General features: G+C 41.4%; 1 long non-coding RNA gene across 1 annotated transcript in view; it reads right to left on the bottom strand.

Moving 5' to 3' along the window:
* Nucleotides 1-10,641, bottom strand: part of LOC122428720 — a 10,775-nt gene extending 134 nt beyond the window's left edge. Inside the window, exons 1-2 of the long non-coding RNA XR_006265808.1 lie at nt 10,458-10,641; nt 1-170 (exon numbers count right to left, since the gene is read on the bottom strand). The exon at nt 1-170 is cut by the window's left edge and continues 134 nt beyond it. This is a non-coding gene — a long non-coding RNA (uncharacterized LOC122428720). The remainder of the gene's footprint in view (nt 171-10,457) is intronic.
* Nucleotides 10,642-15,698: the final 5,057 nt, after the last annotated feature.

Genomic DNA, 15,698 nt, shown 5'->3' with positions numbered 1-15,698 from the left:
GGCACAGAGGGTCTTGTTCATTTCACAACCCAGTGGGGCTTCCAGACGCTGAGTCGCTGTCACTCTGGTCTGGCCGGCCGCCCACGAGTCTACCCGCAGCACAAGGAACTCACACATCTTGGGAGAAATTATCCCATAAACTCCAAAAGGCCGGAGACCCTATTATTTGGCTGCACAAACACCAGGTGACTAACACACTGGTTAATCAATAGCCCAATTTTGTTTAATCCTTGGGTTTTCACATTTAACACCTTTTGTCTGTCCCCTTTTCCATTTTTGCTACACAGAAAAATCAGCCAGTCTTCCTTTTTGTTTTTTGAGGCAAAGAAGGATGAAAGGTTGGGAAGGGGAAGTTAGACTCTCTTGCCCCTTATCTCAAAAGTGACCAAATATTCTGAGCTTGCCTCACATACATCCCTGGACATCCCCCTAGCTCCTCACAGCCTCCAAAAGGAGAAAACCTTATCAGACTATCAGAGCGACTCTGGTGAACAACACACACCTAACTGAAGTAATAATTGTTGAATCATTATCAGTTATAACCCCAACCAAATATGATTGTATATTCAATTGGTTTGGCGTAGATAAATGTATGTTTGTGCAATAAATGCATCTGTCAAGATTTTTTTTATGCTCTAAGCTGGATTTTCATTAATGAAGGAAGTATTAATTTAAATTAAGCACTCTGAGATCTTTATTAGTAAAGTAATCAGCAGCAAATAAGCTGGTTAATCAGTTTATATATCCATATATATCTTTCAGAATCAATGTTTTCAATTGAGACCGTTGCCAAGTGGTTAGAATAAGACAGAGAGAAAACTTGCATGAAATACATTTCATTTGCTCGGCTGACGTCTGCCGAGCCCTATCGGCGTCTCTGAATGCACTCATTGATGCAGTTACGATGACTGTATAAAATGTGTTTAATTGGCATGAAAAGGCACTAACCGAGAGCTGGTGGGGTTTCCATTATCTGGGTGGACATCTTATTTACTTTAGTGGATCCTGAGAGCAAGATGAAAGTAGATGAGAACTGAGATGGGGGTGGGGACAGAAGCTGATGGAGTTTTGGGGTTGGTGGGGGGTGGCGGGTAGGGAGCTTTACAATCATCCGGGCTATGCAAAATGCGGCTTTGTGTTGTCCCTGGTCTCAGGACCGGTGGAACATTTTCTTAATTAGAATCTGCAAAATTGTGAAGCTGGAAGCCCTGTGGTTCCTTGCTTTTTGCAGCTTGTGTTTTTATACAGCCCATCCCTTCAGTGTAGCTCAAAACCCGGGTAGAGGAAAAGTGTCATTTTTAGCTTCAACCTGGAGCCACATGGAAGGGGGCAGGGGTGCTTCTTCTGTCATTTGAATTGCTCAAATCCCTTGAGATACTGTACATGGCACGGTACTGTTCCTTCTGCTGATTCCTGGGGTTACCAGCCCCCTGCCGAGAGCATACTTAAGTCAATATTTCTGTTAATTGTTACATTACAAATTGTTCCATATCCCAGTGGTGGGAGTTCACAGTGATACCAGCTGTGGAATCACAACACCTACACGCAGTCCCAAGAGGTCCCCACGTGCTGTGGGATTTGCCTTTTGAGAATGTTATTTAGTGTATCATTCACACGTCAGCACTAATAGAATAGAGAGAAGACGGCAATAGATTTATTTTCATCCTATCAAATCCTACATGGAGAGGTCTTATTGCCATGTTTGATGCGGGCCTGGCACTTCTGGAGTTCAGTAATGCATTCATATGCTTATACTCACCACCTCCATTTTCAACCCCAATGTCTCTCGGGCAATGTGTCTAATTATGAGCCATGTGAACGATGATTATTAAAAGCTGAGACAGATGCATAAGAGAATATATTTCTTACATTACACAGATACGCTTTATTGTATGTATTTCGTCTGCAGCTCATGGAGAGCTTTGTGATGAAGTATGGTTTCTATGGGAATTATGGGAAGGCTTTAAGTTTCTGAGTCTGGGAAGTTGGAAGCTTAAATAAACTGGCAGGTTGGATCCCTCTCTTCCCTAATCTCAGGGTCTAGGGCACATGTGTTCCGTCAGGCTCTGGGCAAATCATGCCTAACTTCTGCTTGCAGACAGGCTGATGCAAACTTTCCCCAAGTACTGGCTGTCACAGCCAATGGAATGCTCAGGATTCATGAGAAATATCATTAGCTCTTTGGAGGAAGGCACTAGTAATAAAATAAGCCTTTTTGACCAACTCATCTTTGAAGGTTCCCCCCCACATTGGAAATTTTAAAGGGGAAAAGGTAAAAAAAAAAAAGGATTTTAGGTTTGCTGTTACAGAATAATCCTACAGAAACATCACCCCTGATAACTGGGCAACCACAAATCCTATCTTCTGCTTAACCCAGTAGAATCCTGTGGAAAACTGGGTGGCCCGTGGGACTTGCAGGCAGTGGCATCCAGTCTTAAGGGCTATGCTCTCCCTGACAAAGTGGTTGGAAAACTCTCTTTTCACCCCTATTTTTTTCTCTCATTGTTCCCTAAAAGACCTGAAGTGCCATTGGTCACTAAATCTCCCATAAAAACAGTGACTTTGCATTGAAATGTATGTAATGTAACCACACGATGGTAGTGGTTTAGTTGCTAAGTCATGTCCGACTCTTGGGACCCCAAGGACGGTAGCCTGCCATGTTCCTCTGTCCATGGGATTTCCCAGGCAAGAATACTGGAGTGGGTTGCCATTTCCTTCTCCAGGGGATCTTCCCGACCCAGGGATCGAACCAGAATCTCTTGCGTCTTCTGCATTTGGCAGGCAGAATCTTTACTGACTGAGCCACCAGGGAAGCCCCAGTATAACCACTTAGTAGATGCCAGATATACCAAGTAATTTCCATGCAATTACCTCATTTAATTTACAGAACTCTCCTATGACTTGGAGACTTTCATCATGCCTTTTTTTACAGATGAGAAAACTGAGTCACACAAGGTCCCACAGCAGAGCCAGGCATCCCATTCATGACTCTTTGACCCAACCAGTGAACCACTGTTCTCCACCACTCACTAAATTTCAGCTCTGTAAATTTAGCCAAGGAATAACATGATTAGGGCCTCCCTAGTGGCTCAGCGGTAAAGAATGCACCAGCAATGCAAGAGATATGGGTTCAATTCCTGGATTGGGAAGATCCCCTGGAGAAGGAAATGGCAACCCACTCCAATATTATTGCCTAGGAAATCCAATAGACAGAGGAGCCTGGCGGGCTACAGTCCATGGCATTGCAAAAGAGTCAGACACAACTAAGCAACTGAAATACACAATAACATGACTACTCCTGGCACAAAGGTTATCTCTAGGTATCTTAGTATTTTCAAATAGCCCCAAAGGATTCCCCTCCCTCTTCATCACTACCCCATTGGAGTTTAGCTAAATATACTGCTCCTTCATGTCTGTGCTCTGCACTCATTGTCACTGGATCCTATAAGGGATACAGATTCCCACATATGGTCACCCAGATCTGCTTCTAGTTCCCAAGTTGTGAAATAGGGCAGGGTGGTGATAGAATGAGTGAGAGGCTACTACATCCCTCAGTGACTCCAGGGGAGTTGGAGTCATATGCAGAGGGCAGTGTAGGTAGGAGACTCAGCCCTCCTACTTGTCAGCCATATAACTGTGGGCAGTGACTTGACATTATGGTGATTCATTTGTGAAATGGGAAAAATAGCATCTGTTTCATAGGGGTATTATGAGGATTAGATGCGTCATTGTTAGGTGTTTAGTGTGTGATCATAGCCATATGTCTTAGCAGTTCCTGTTGTGATTCCTTGTGTAACTCTCAAAGTACAGACAGAGACAATGCTCTTAAAAATTTGGACTCAATCCAGATTGTCAACTTGGAAAACCAAGACAAGGACGAATCTGTCCACTACGACTGGGAGAACTGAGTGACCTGAAGAATTGGGCTAGTGTTTTGAAGCTATCTAGACATGTCCCTAATATAAATGCTTGTCCACAAAATTGCACAGTTTATTTGTAAGAAATGCCATTCATTCCACAAAAACATTTTGTGCTTCTGCTCTGGACCAGGTAGGTACTAGAGACACAAAGTTGAACAAGCCTAAGGCTTGGTTCCCATTCCCAAAGAGCTCACGAGCTAGATGATGGCAAATAACCTAACTGTACTACAAACAGGGCAAATGTAGTAAATGTCTTGAGAAAAAGAATGAAAAAGGTGGAGGGGCTTAGCTACTTTTGCATTGCTGGGTTTGAACAGTCACTGAAGCTTCCCACGGCAAGTAACATTTGAGTCAAGGCTTGAAGAATGAACTAGAGTTTGCTGTTGGAGCATGGGAGATGAATATGGTCAACCAAACAGAAAGAACATCTTGAAGACATGCATGAAGCTATAAACACTTAGGCTGTGTTTGGGGAACATTCTATGTATGGTGGGGTGCAAATTGGGGTGAGGCAGGCTGTGAAGCAAATCACTTGTTTCCTAATAGACAGAAAGTAATGATGTTTCACTTCTTTGGTTGTAAGCAACAGAAATAAAGGCCAGATGCTTGTGTGTATTAGTCACTCAGTCTGTCTGACTCTTTGTGACCCCACAGACTGTAGCCTACCAGCCTGCTCCTCTGTCCATGGAATTCTCCAGGCAAAAATATTGGAGGGGGTTGCCATTCCCCTGTCCAGGGGATCTTCCCAACCCAGGGATCAAATCTGGGTCTTCTACATTGCAGGCAGATTCTTTACGTCTGAGCCACTCCAGCTGCTTAAGCAAAAGGAAACTCTATAGGAATGATTTGGGGCACCAGCAGGAGGGGAAGGAAGGTGTCGTTCTGCAGTTACTGCCCCACTGTTTCTTCTATCCTTGCTTCATTCTGATTAAAAAAAAAAAAGAAATCCCAGGAGAGAGACTGGCTGAGCTCAAGTCACATGCTTACCTCAGGGTTTTATAGGTGATGAAAGGAAAGATTGGTGGGCAGAGTCTCCAGGACCCTATCAACTTCTAAAGTAGACAGCACGCTAGAGGGCACCAAGACTATGAGTAATCAGGAAAAAAGGTAATTCCCCCAAAGGAAATCAAAGTGCTGATAGGAAGGGCAATTATTTGATGGACAGACAGCTGTCCATTATAAATCAAAATAACAATAGCATCTGTTTATTGACCATATGTCATATATTGTGCTGAATATGTATTTTTCATATTTGTTTTGTTTAACCCTGATAACAATTCTTGGAGTAGGTGTACTCCCACTTTATGGGACTGGGGTAGGCATATCCCATTCTTACAAATGAAAAAAAATAATCTCAGAGAGATTAGGTCACTTTCCCAGGGTCACACAACTAGTGAGGGAGCAAATTTAAATTCAGACCCAAATGCCTCTTCCAGGGGATCTTCCCCACGCAGGGATCGAAGCCGCATCTCTTATGTCTCCTGAATTGGCAGGCGGATTCCTTACCGCTAACGCCACCTTGGAAGCCAAAGAACCACCATCAATCTGGGGGGCCCAAAGAGCCACCTCATAGAAAGGAGAAAGTTACTTTGCTTACAGGCTGTGCAGACCAGCTGAGAAGCATTTTCTGCATGTGGGCTGAAACCTAGTCTCTCCAACACTTGATGGGTAGCAAGCAAAACCACAAATCAATTCATTCCAAAGCAATTTACAGTGTTGCTTCCTTTTGAGCCCCAGGAGTGGAGAGGTACACAACCACGGGCTCTGAAGCCTGTTGTTTTAACTAATGACTGAATAGGAGCTTCTGCAATCCCTGAGGGCAGATCTCCGGGATTAGAAAAATTCCAGATGAATTATCCCCAGAAGGTAGTGGGGATCACTTGCTCATCTCATAATAACATTTCCCAAAGTACTGGGCCTGACATCCTCAAATCTACACCACATATTCAGTATAAGTAGGGAAAATTATTTATTCACACTGTCTAGTCACCTAGTCAGCCAGTGAATCATTAATCTAGTCTCTAGGGCTAAATGCTTACAAGTGTTATTTAATCTGCCTAAACAGTGCGGGTAGGCATATAGGATTTTCATTTTATGCATAAAGAACTGGCATCTCAGATAGGTGGAGCAACTAGTTTAAGGTCACACAGTAAGTAAGAGACTCCTTCCCGGTTGCTATGCATTGTTCTGAGTCATGAAAAGTGAAAGTGAAAGTGAAGTCGCTCAGTCGTGTCCGACTCTTTGCGACCCCATGGACTATAGCCTACCAGGGTTCTCCGTCTATAGGATTTTCCAGGCAAGAGTACCAGAGTGGGTTGCCATTTCCTTCTCCAGGGGATCTTCCCGACCCAGGGATCGAACCCGGGTCTCCCTCATTGCAGGCAGAGGCTTTACCCTCTGAGCCACCGTGAGCACTCAGCAAATGTTCACGGACCTGAATCTCGTCACAGATTTTGAGCAACAGTGATGGCTCTGTACCAGTCTTCACAGATACCTTACCTGAATCATCCAGAAAGGATCTACATTGCCTCCTGCCAGGAAAGGATACCTGAGAGTTTCAGGGTTTCTTCTTTGGTTGTCTGTAATTTTCTCAGATCTGCCCTCCCAGATGTCTTAACTTCATGCTCAGGCTAACTTTCTCAAACGCAGCCAAGAGGGTTGTTAACAGCAGTTGGGGGAATACAGCTAGAAGGGAAGAGAGATAACCTTCCCCTTGATTGTCCTTCCTATTGGTATGATGAGGTCAATTTAGGTCACAGATCCATTCCTGAACCAATTACCAACACCCAGGGAATGTGGAATACTAATTGGTTGAAGCTAGGATACCTGAGCCAATCACAGACAAGGATGTGTTATAGGCGTCCCATGATTGGTTTAGCCCAGTATGAGTCAGCATCCCCTAAATCACGTAGCTTATGTAGAGGAGGGGTGGGTACTTGAATAAAAACAGAGTTGTGATAGGAGGGAGGAAGAAGGCAACGAATGCTAAGCCACTTCAACGACCACTTAAGTGCGTACACACATCTGTCCTAAGACTGTAAGCTTCCTGAGATCAAAGACAATGATTTACTATTTTTTTTAAACAGCACATCCCAACTCAGGTATCAGCACATACCTGAGTAATCTTTGGGGGGGAAATGAGATGAGTTATAGTTATTAAAATGTTACTGGAAAAAAAATATTACCGGAGCTGAGTTTTTTCATTGTAAATTAAAGGTTTGCACCAGGTAAAGGGGAAAGACACTATTCTCCCTGCCGGATCTCTGTTTGCTATATGAATTAGACCTTTCTAAAAGACATGTTTCTGTCTGCCAGGCTTTAGAAACAGTGATCTAAGAGTCAGACATTTCCTATTAAAGTTTAAAAAACATAGCTTTAAGTCATACATTATATTGAACGCTTTCATATCTCATCTGATTCAGTAGGTTTTAAACCTCACAGAGGTCACATTTTGAAACAGTAGTCACTTTTTACAACATCTCCAAACATTAAATAAAAATAAAAATTATTATGAAGAATATAGATGTCTATAGAGACCACTAACATGACACGTGAATATTATTATTATTAAGGACAGTATTATTTGGAGTCTGAAGGTTATAATGGCTGGCTCATCTCTAAGCTTCATTTTTTTCTTTATTGAATTGAAGAGGGAAGGGCAGATTCTATCAATGCTCATCTGTTTTTTTTAAAAAGCCTATTTAAAATGTGGGTTCTTAAGCTGTGGCAACCTCAGGGATTCTATGAATCCCTAAAATATGTGCAAAATTGTGTATGTGTGACCGTTTTTATCTAAAAAGAGAGGGCTCCTAATTTTTGTTACATTCTGAAAAGGGTTTTTGATTCACAAAAAAAGTTTAAGAACCACAAATATTAGAGGCAAATTCCCTCAAGACCTTAGTTGTCCCAGTGACTGGGGTCTCACATAAAGAAGAAAAGCTATTCCCAGGGTCAGACTATTAACTTAAATTGGTCGCTTCCAGGAAATAGGTCATCCTTAGATTTCTCTTAGGACATTTTAGCTTCAAGAGTTATAGAGTTAGTAGATATTGGAAATGAATGGGGCTCTGTAAGGAAACATCAGAGAAGCGATTCCTCAGCTCCCACATCCGCCCAAGCCCACCCCTGAACCTTTCTTCAACCCTCTCCTGAAGCTAAAAGGGCCTATTCTGAAACTCATCCTCATTGGTGCCCACACTTGCTGTGGACAATGTGTAATTTGCCTCGCCTGCCTAGGGACTTTCCCTTAGTTAACACTTGTAAACAGACATAGAGCTAGTAGTTTACTGTTTGTCTCTTAAAGCTTGCAATTTTGATGCATCACCCACTCAATTATAATATGTAAAATAGTTAAAGGAAAGTAAAATTAGGAAGGGGTTTGGCTGCGTGTGTGGGTGCACATCCCCGGGTGTGCCTCCAGGAATGGTTCTGAAAAAGTGCTATCTGCCTCTCGCCATGAAGCATCCTTGTCAAAGTTGGAGGATTTGTATTGTTAGTTATCTGCTTTTTGTTTCCCTTGTTTCAATGTTCAGTTGCATTTTACTATACAGAACTTAAAGGATGCATTCAAACTTATGGAGCGTGACATTTTAACTATCTCATCTCACCATGATTCATCTCAATTTACTTGCCTCCAAACTGTAGTCTTGAGAAAGCACACCATCTCCAGCTTCTCCAGTGGGTAGAAAACCGTGTTATTGTTGTTTAGCCACTAAGTTGTGTGTGACTCTTGTGAGTTCATGGACTGTAGCCAGTCAGGCTCCTCTGTCTATGGGATTTCCCAGGCAAGAATACTGGAGTGGGTTACCATTTCCTTCTCCAAGAGATCTTCCCGACCTAGGGACCAAACCCGTGACTCCTGCATTGGCAGGCGGATTCTTTACCACTGAGCCATCAGGGAAGACCAGAAAAACGTAAACACCATTAAATGAGAACAGTGTCAGCTATCTTGTAAGCTAGGTTCATTCATTAGATCCTGACTGTTCTCCAATGAGATATTTACCTTTTGAATGGGTACTTAGGAACCTCAGCAATGGTCTCTGCAGTGATTGCTGAATGTTCAATGGAAACCAACAAAGGTTACAGAACATGATGAATCAAAGGATCCCAAAGGAACATGGGGATGTGCTGAACCAATCAGCCTAGCAGATCCTTAACACTCATATTTGAGGCTCCTGTTCCCCAAACAAACTTGCTTCACCCCAGATGACGCATTACCTGCAAAATGTATCAATCTCATGACCCAGGATGTTGCTGCCAGAGTATATTTTACTGTCTTTAGTTGAATTCCATTTTAGAGATAACCTCAGCTGAACTTTGGTGGTAAAAAATCAACTCTGTCTGCACTCTCTCTAGGAGCATCTGCTTCAGAATAGAATGAATCAATAATGAGGTCATGAACAAATATTATTAATGCCTTTTATTATTTATATGGATAATAACATGTCCGATTGACACACAACTTTCTACCTCTCTAGTCTAACATGCGTGACCCTTAGCTCCTTCTCTCTCTCTCTTTCATTCAGTCACAGTTACAGTGAATAATATAGCACAAGCCATGACCCCTTGACCTTTATGAATTATCTGTTTAGAAAGATGTGAAGCCACCTTTTATAGCCACTATAATAGATACTTAGACATAGTGGATCAATAGTGAACAAGTTCGCTGGTTATAGTTAATGGGTACCAAAGGAACACTGTGACAGTGACCTCTGACACCGTGTCTGACAAGAAATCTTTAGAGCAAAAAATAAGGAAGACAGACAGTTTTTAAAATTATTAATGTAGATCCATAGCAAATCATGACAGTTTTCTCAGGTGGAAATAATTCAGATTTGCAGGAAGTCACTAATTCCTGCAAACCCCTTAATTTGGACCCCCCCAAACTAGAAATAGCAGTCCAGTGTTGGAAACAGCTATGGTGCCAGGCCTGACACAAGTCCATTTGTTATCCAAGGAGAACCAACTGAGATTGTTTTCCTGTCAAAGAGGACTTTTCTCTTTATGGAATAGGCTGTCATTTATAATTTTAAGCAGGCACAGATTTGTTAAACAGCTACACGGTAATGGGTTTCTATAAGAAGATCCACAGACCCATAGTTCTGGAAAGAAATTGAGCTTATGAGATATTTAAAAACCTAATGGGAATGGAATATTTGGGGTTTCTTGAAAAGATGGTTTCTGCTCTGCACATTGTCAAGGGAATTTAACAATAAATCCATTGTTGTGTGTCTGAGAGTCTGTTTGAGGCAATTATATTTTCATACATCCTATGGAGTTGATCTTAAGGAAATCCACCAGGGCACCAAGCCCACATTTTCATGTCACTGCACTGCTTGGAACTCCCCAGGGTGAACATTTAACGGGGGCAAGCAGGTTTCAAGAGTCAGGAAAACAGCTGATTTGTGAGTGGTCTTGACGAGAGTGGACTGCAGCATTCCACCTGGCAAAGAAATTAATATACACAGAGTCCAATCCAAAAGAGAGGAAAGGTGTGTGTGTGCAAAGTCCTTTTCACTTCACTCCACATGTACATACCGTATTATGATGTCACACTCCAGTAGCATTGCTCTGAAGTCTCAATGGTCTCCCTGCTGTTAAGCACCATTGAAAACACATTTGTCCTGACCGTTCTTTTCTTCTTATCCCCCTCTCATCTGTGTAAGATGAATCACTCCTGGATCCAGGCTGGCTCTGAGGGCAGAGCTGGGTCCTGACGAGGTAACCAGCCTCCTATGGCTTAAACATTTTAATTAATTTCAACACTAATGCACAAATGAGAGTTAATCACCCCACTGCAGTGCTGTCTAATTTACTAAGTTTATTCATTAAAACTTTCCTTACTAAACTTTGATTGCATGTCATGCTCTTTTGGAGGCTTTTCAGACTGCCTTAAGGGTTTTAAAGTGATATCTTGGGCAGCTGCTGAAAGCTTTCAGTGTTTGCTTAAAGGGAAGAATGGGGAGAATCTGATCAGCAAGAAATCTTCTCTGTGCTGAACAAGGAGCCTTTTAGGTGGCAGGAGGCCTGTAAAAGTAGGTTTGTTTTTAAGCAATATATAAAAAGGAAAGAGAAACTTAAGTTATCTAATAAAAGAAATAAAATCAGTCACCTTAGTACTTGGCAAAACTTGGAAATACATTTCAGGGTAAGAGGCAGCCATCCTTTAAAAATCCAACAGAAGGATAGCAGCCTGTGTATTCATGCGGGGAGAGATATTCATAACAGGTTTGCCAACCTTATTATTTTGGAATCAACATATTACACATCTTAGGTACACAGTTTTGCTCATTAAATGCTAGTACCTAAATTTTTACAGATATATTGTTCCAATAAAGTCTTTTATTTGAAATTAACTCCTGAAAACTACAATTATTAACTCTCTAATTAACAGGATTCAGCATCAGGGGACAAAATACCCCGTAGTGTCAGTTACAGAAAGGCAGTTCTCAGGCTGACAGGTTAAACACTTGCAACTGCTTTTTCAGTCATTGACAATGTTAGTGTCTAAAAATGTACTTCTTCCCAGTTCCTATCTTTCTATTCCCCATTCTGAGTCAGAGAAAATACTTTAAAAGTTTAATAAACACTCCAATAACTTGGGAGGAAAAATTCAAGTCAGAGTTATTAATGAAAGTACCACTTCTAATAGGCCATGAATCAAAATACAAGTTTTCACATTCATTTCCATGTTCTATAAATACTGCTCAGTGTTATGCAACAAGACATGACAAACTCATTTTTAAAAGGTATTTTTAACTTCAGGGAGTGAGAAAGGTTACCCAAATTCATTCTTCCTTGGAAAATGAAATTTGATTGGGAAAGGCTCCCTTCCTTACTTTAGGGAGCATGTCTTATTATTTCAAGTTGACTTGTGAAATATTCCTACTTTCCAGGCTCTTGAAAAACCTCTCTTTAGATATTTAATCCCTGAGTCCACCAAAGCACAACTGAGAGAAAGATGTCAGTGAAAAGAGAGAGCATGATAGCAAAATATCTGAGCACTGAGGTCAGGCAACCTGGCTTGGAATCTTGATTTTGCTATTTGTTAGCTGTGTAACTTTGGACCAGTCATGGGACCTCTCTAAGCATGGTTTCCTCAAGTACAAATTTAGTATTATCAGAGCAGCTATTTCATAGGACTTTGTGAAAAATACATGTAGCATTTGCTGTATATAGTATTTGGCATTTGCAGGTGCTGAAGCTTCCCTGGTGGTCCAGTGGTAAAGAATCTGCCTGCAGTGCAGGAGACAAGGGTTCAGTCCCTGGGTTGAGAAGATCCCCTGGGGAGAGAAATGGAACCCACTCCAGTATCCTTGTCTGGAAAAATCCCACGGATAGAGGAGCCTGGCAGACTATGGCCCACCGTGTCGCAAAAGAGTTGGATACGACTGAGGAACTACACAATAACAGGTGCCAAACATCGTTTACTCCTCATCTAGGAATTAGTATTACCTTTACCCTAATTTATAGGTGAGGTAACTGAGTCACCGACAGTCTAACTTTCCCAAAATCACACAACTGAGTAAACTGAATCCAGAGTTTCAATGCTGGTAGCCTGGCTCTTGAATCTGTGCACTTAACTCCTTTACTATATTATATAATTTAATTATTACATAGATTATTTAATTTACTTATTTACTATATTATTTAAATTAAAGACCATATGCAAAGGACATAAGACCACAGCCCAGGGAAGTGATTAATAAGAGCAATTGTTCACTTTCGTTACTATAGGTGTTCAATAAACGCTTGTTGGCAAGTTGAATAAACAGATTCTGTGAGGGCTTCTTGAAACCCTAGAGTACAAATACTTCTGCTCATGAGCAACTGACACAGAATTGGAAGAAATGCCTTTCAACCCTCATGCACTTCAGTAGCATGGAAATGTCTGGGTGCACATGATTGTGGTGGCTATTTTATTCCTATTTGTAAGGGAGAAAAATTGAATAAAAACAGGAAGTTATCTCTTTCACTATACAAACAAGGGAAAGCTAGACCAATGGTGATCCCAGTCACTGGTTCCTGAACTTGGATGTACACTAAGATCATCTGTGGAGACTTAAAAAAAAATACCAATAATAGGATCTTATCCAAAATCTACTGAATCAGAATAAATGGGGATGAAATCTAGATAGATATATCTTTTAAAAATATTTTATGGAAATAATACATCATATAGAAAGTTGTACAGGTCATAAATGCACAGCTTGCTCACTTTTTATAAAGTGAACACACTCCTATAACTAATGCCCAGAAATCCCTCAACCTCCCTTGTGTCCTCTTTGAGTCTCTCTCCTTCCAAAGCATAACCACTATCCTGACTTCTAACACATTGATTACTTTTTCTTGATTTTTAGTTTAAAACCAAAATGATTCATGCAGTATGTGTTCTTCGGCATCTGACTTGATTTACTCTACACTGTGTTTATGAGATTTGTCTGCAATATTGTGTATAGCATGAGATCATCCTTTTTTGATGCTGTCTACTATTCCACATATTCATTTATTCATACAGCTATGGCTGGACACTTGGGTTGTTCTTTGTGGAGCTATTACAAACAGTGATGCATGAAATTCCTCTATATTTTTTTTATGGATTTTGCATTTCTCATGGATATTTTCCTAGGAGAGGAATTGATGAGTTGAAGGTTTATCTAAGTTTAACTTCAGTAGACTGAGCATGTATGTTCTTTAAAAAGCACCACAAGTGATTCTGAGGAACAACTAGGGCCAAGAACAGCCAATCTTTGCTAGGAGGCCTTATGGATAACTCAATTAGTGTTTACAGTGTTAGAGTATAAGAGACATTTTTAAACCTGATGAGAATGGAATATTTGACATGTCGTTAAAACTGGCCTTTGTCCTTCATCTTGTAAAGGACTTGGCTAACATTAGAGCTGTGAGGGTTAGGGTTGAGGGCTGTGAACCAAAGAAGCAAGAAGAGTAATTTGGTCTATATTTCACATGAAAAATGTTAATACCATGTGTTTGTAGTATCTTGTAAAATATTACAACCCAGAGGCTCTTCTATTAATAGAAGTACCCAGGCAAAAGGGCTTCCCTGGTGGTTCAGCGGTAAAGAATCTGCCTGCCAATGTAGGAGATTCAGGTTTGATCCCTGAGTTAGGAAGAGTCCCTGGAGAAGGAAATGGAAACCCACTCCAAGTATTCTTGCCTGGGAAACCTCATCGACAGAGGAGCCTGGTGAGTCCATGGGGTTGCAAAGAGTTGGACACAATTTAACAATGAATCAATAAAACAAAAAGGGAGCACCATTTCTTCTCCAGACTGCACTTCTGCTTTTACTCCGTCTCTGAAATCATAGAACCCTTCCCCCTCTGCCTAGGATACTTCCCAGGCCTCCCCTTCTTCCCCATCTCCTGTCTCCATGACCTCCTCTTCCAAGAAGTCTTCCTTGTCTCTCCTTTTGTCACATTTGACTGGGAGATCCTTGAAGGCAGGACCTTAATTTACCCACCCTGGTATAGCCATGAATTGTATATTTTCAATCAATGTTCAATCAGTACTGGAAGAGAACTATTCTCAACAGGTATAAAATGATCAGCTTCCTCATAAAATTTCAAAACATTCAGACATCTATCCTGTACATGTTTCCAAACAATCATTCTTTCAGAGTTTTTCGGGTCAATATAATGAGCATCTGAGACCAGGCCCACTGGCCAGAACATGTGTAAGGGACAAAGGTGGAGAGGACAAACCTTATAAAAGCTAGTTAGCTGATTAACCAATGAATTAATTATTAACATGATATACAAACAGAAAAGTCTTTTCTTGGGTTTTTTTGGAACCAGGATTTAGTTCCAGGACTGATGTGATGGGTGAAGCTAATTGGATTTTCTGTTCATTATTAACCCATCTGAGCCAACGTTGTCACAGAGGTGGGAATAGCAGAGATATTCTTCCTTTGGAAATAGTACCATTCCTAAATGGCTTAGAACAAGGGGTTGTTGAACAGGGTTGCTACATATAACTGTGTGCACTGCACAATTCCAGAGTATGAAAGTGAGCCCCTTGGAGTTGAAAGCCTCCTTAACATTATCTGTGAAACCAACACAGGGGGTTATGATGAAGATGAAAAAAGCTACCATGTCTGAAACAGAGAGCACAGTGCATGACAATGATTTACTGAACAGATTTTTCTTAAGAACCTGCACTTGGTGGGGACTCATAGGGAGTATGCAGACACTAATAAAGAAATAGACATATACTGACAAATTGCAGTAGATGCTCTGAAGGGAATAAACCCCAGAGAACAGTGGAATATAACTTAGAGTTGAATGGTAGGTGTGGCTAGGGAAGGCCTTTCTGGGGACTGATGTTTAGGCTGAGCACAGGGATGAGTCTGAGTCCCCTTAGCAGAGAGTGGAAGAAGGTGGCTTTCCCAGCAAACAGTACATACAGGAGTGTGGCTGCAACACAGACAGCAAAGGGGACACTGGTGTGGGCTGAGGTTGGAAGTTCTTAACCCACGCTATTTCCTTCTCCCTTTCCTTGTGTCCCTGGTTCTGTAACTCAGGCATCTGTTCCAGCCCCTGAACACTAGCTGGTGAGTGATGAGATCTGGTGAATGTTCTAAAATGTTGTGATTCAACTATTGTAAGAGGACCTATAAGTATAGGCGCAGTCCTTATGGAAATAGCTGATGAAGCTGATACTCAATTTGGGGGATCCCAGATCCCCTTTCTCCTACTTCTTTTTCCCTGTTAGTTCCTCCTTCAGTCATTTCTTGATGCACTGGTCTGGGCCCCAGTCCTC

The sequence above is a fragment of the Cervus canadensis genome, chromosome 2 (genome assembly GCF_019320065.1).
Source record: "Cervus canadensis isolate Bull #8, Minnesota chromosome 2, ASM1932006v1, whole genome shotgun sequence".
Classification (NCBI taxonomy): domain Eukaryota; kingdom Metazoa; phylum Chordata; class Mammalia; order Artiodactyla; family Cervidae; genus Cervus; species Cervus canadensis.
Note: the sequence above shows the minus strand (reverse complement) of the source record. Positions and strands in the feature narration are given on the sequence as shown.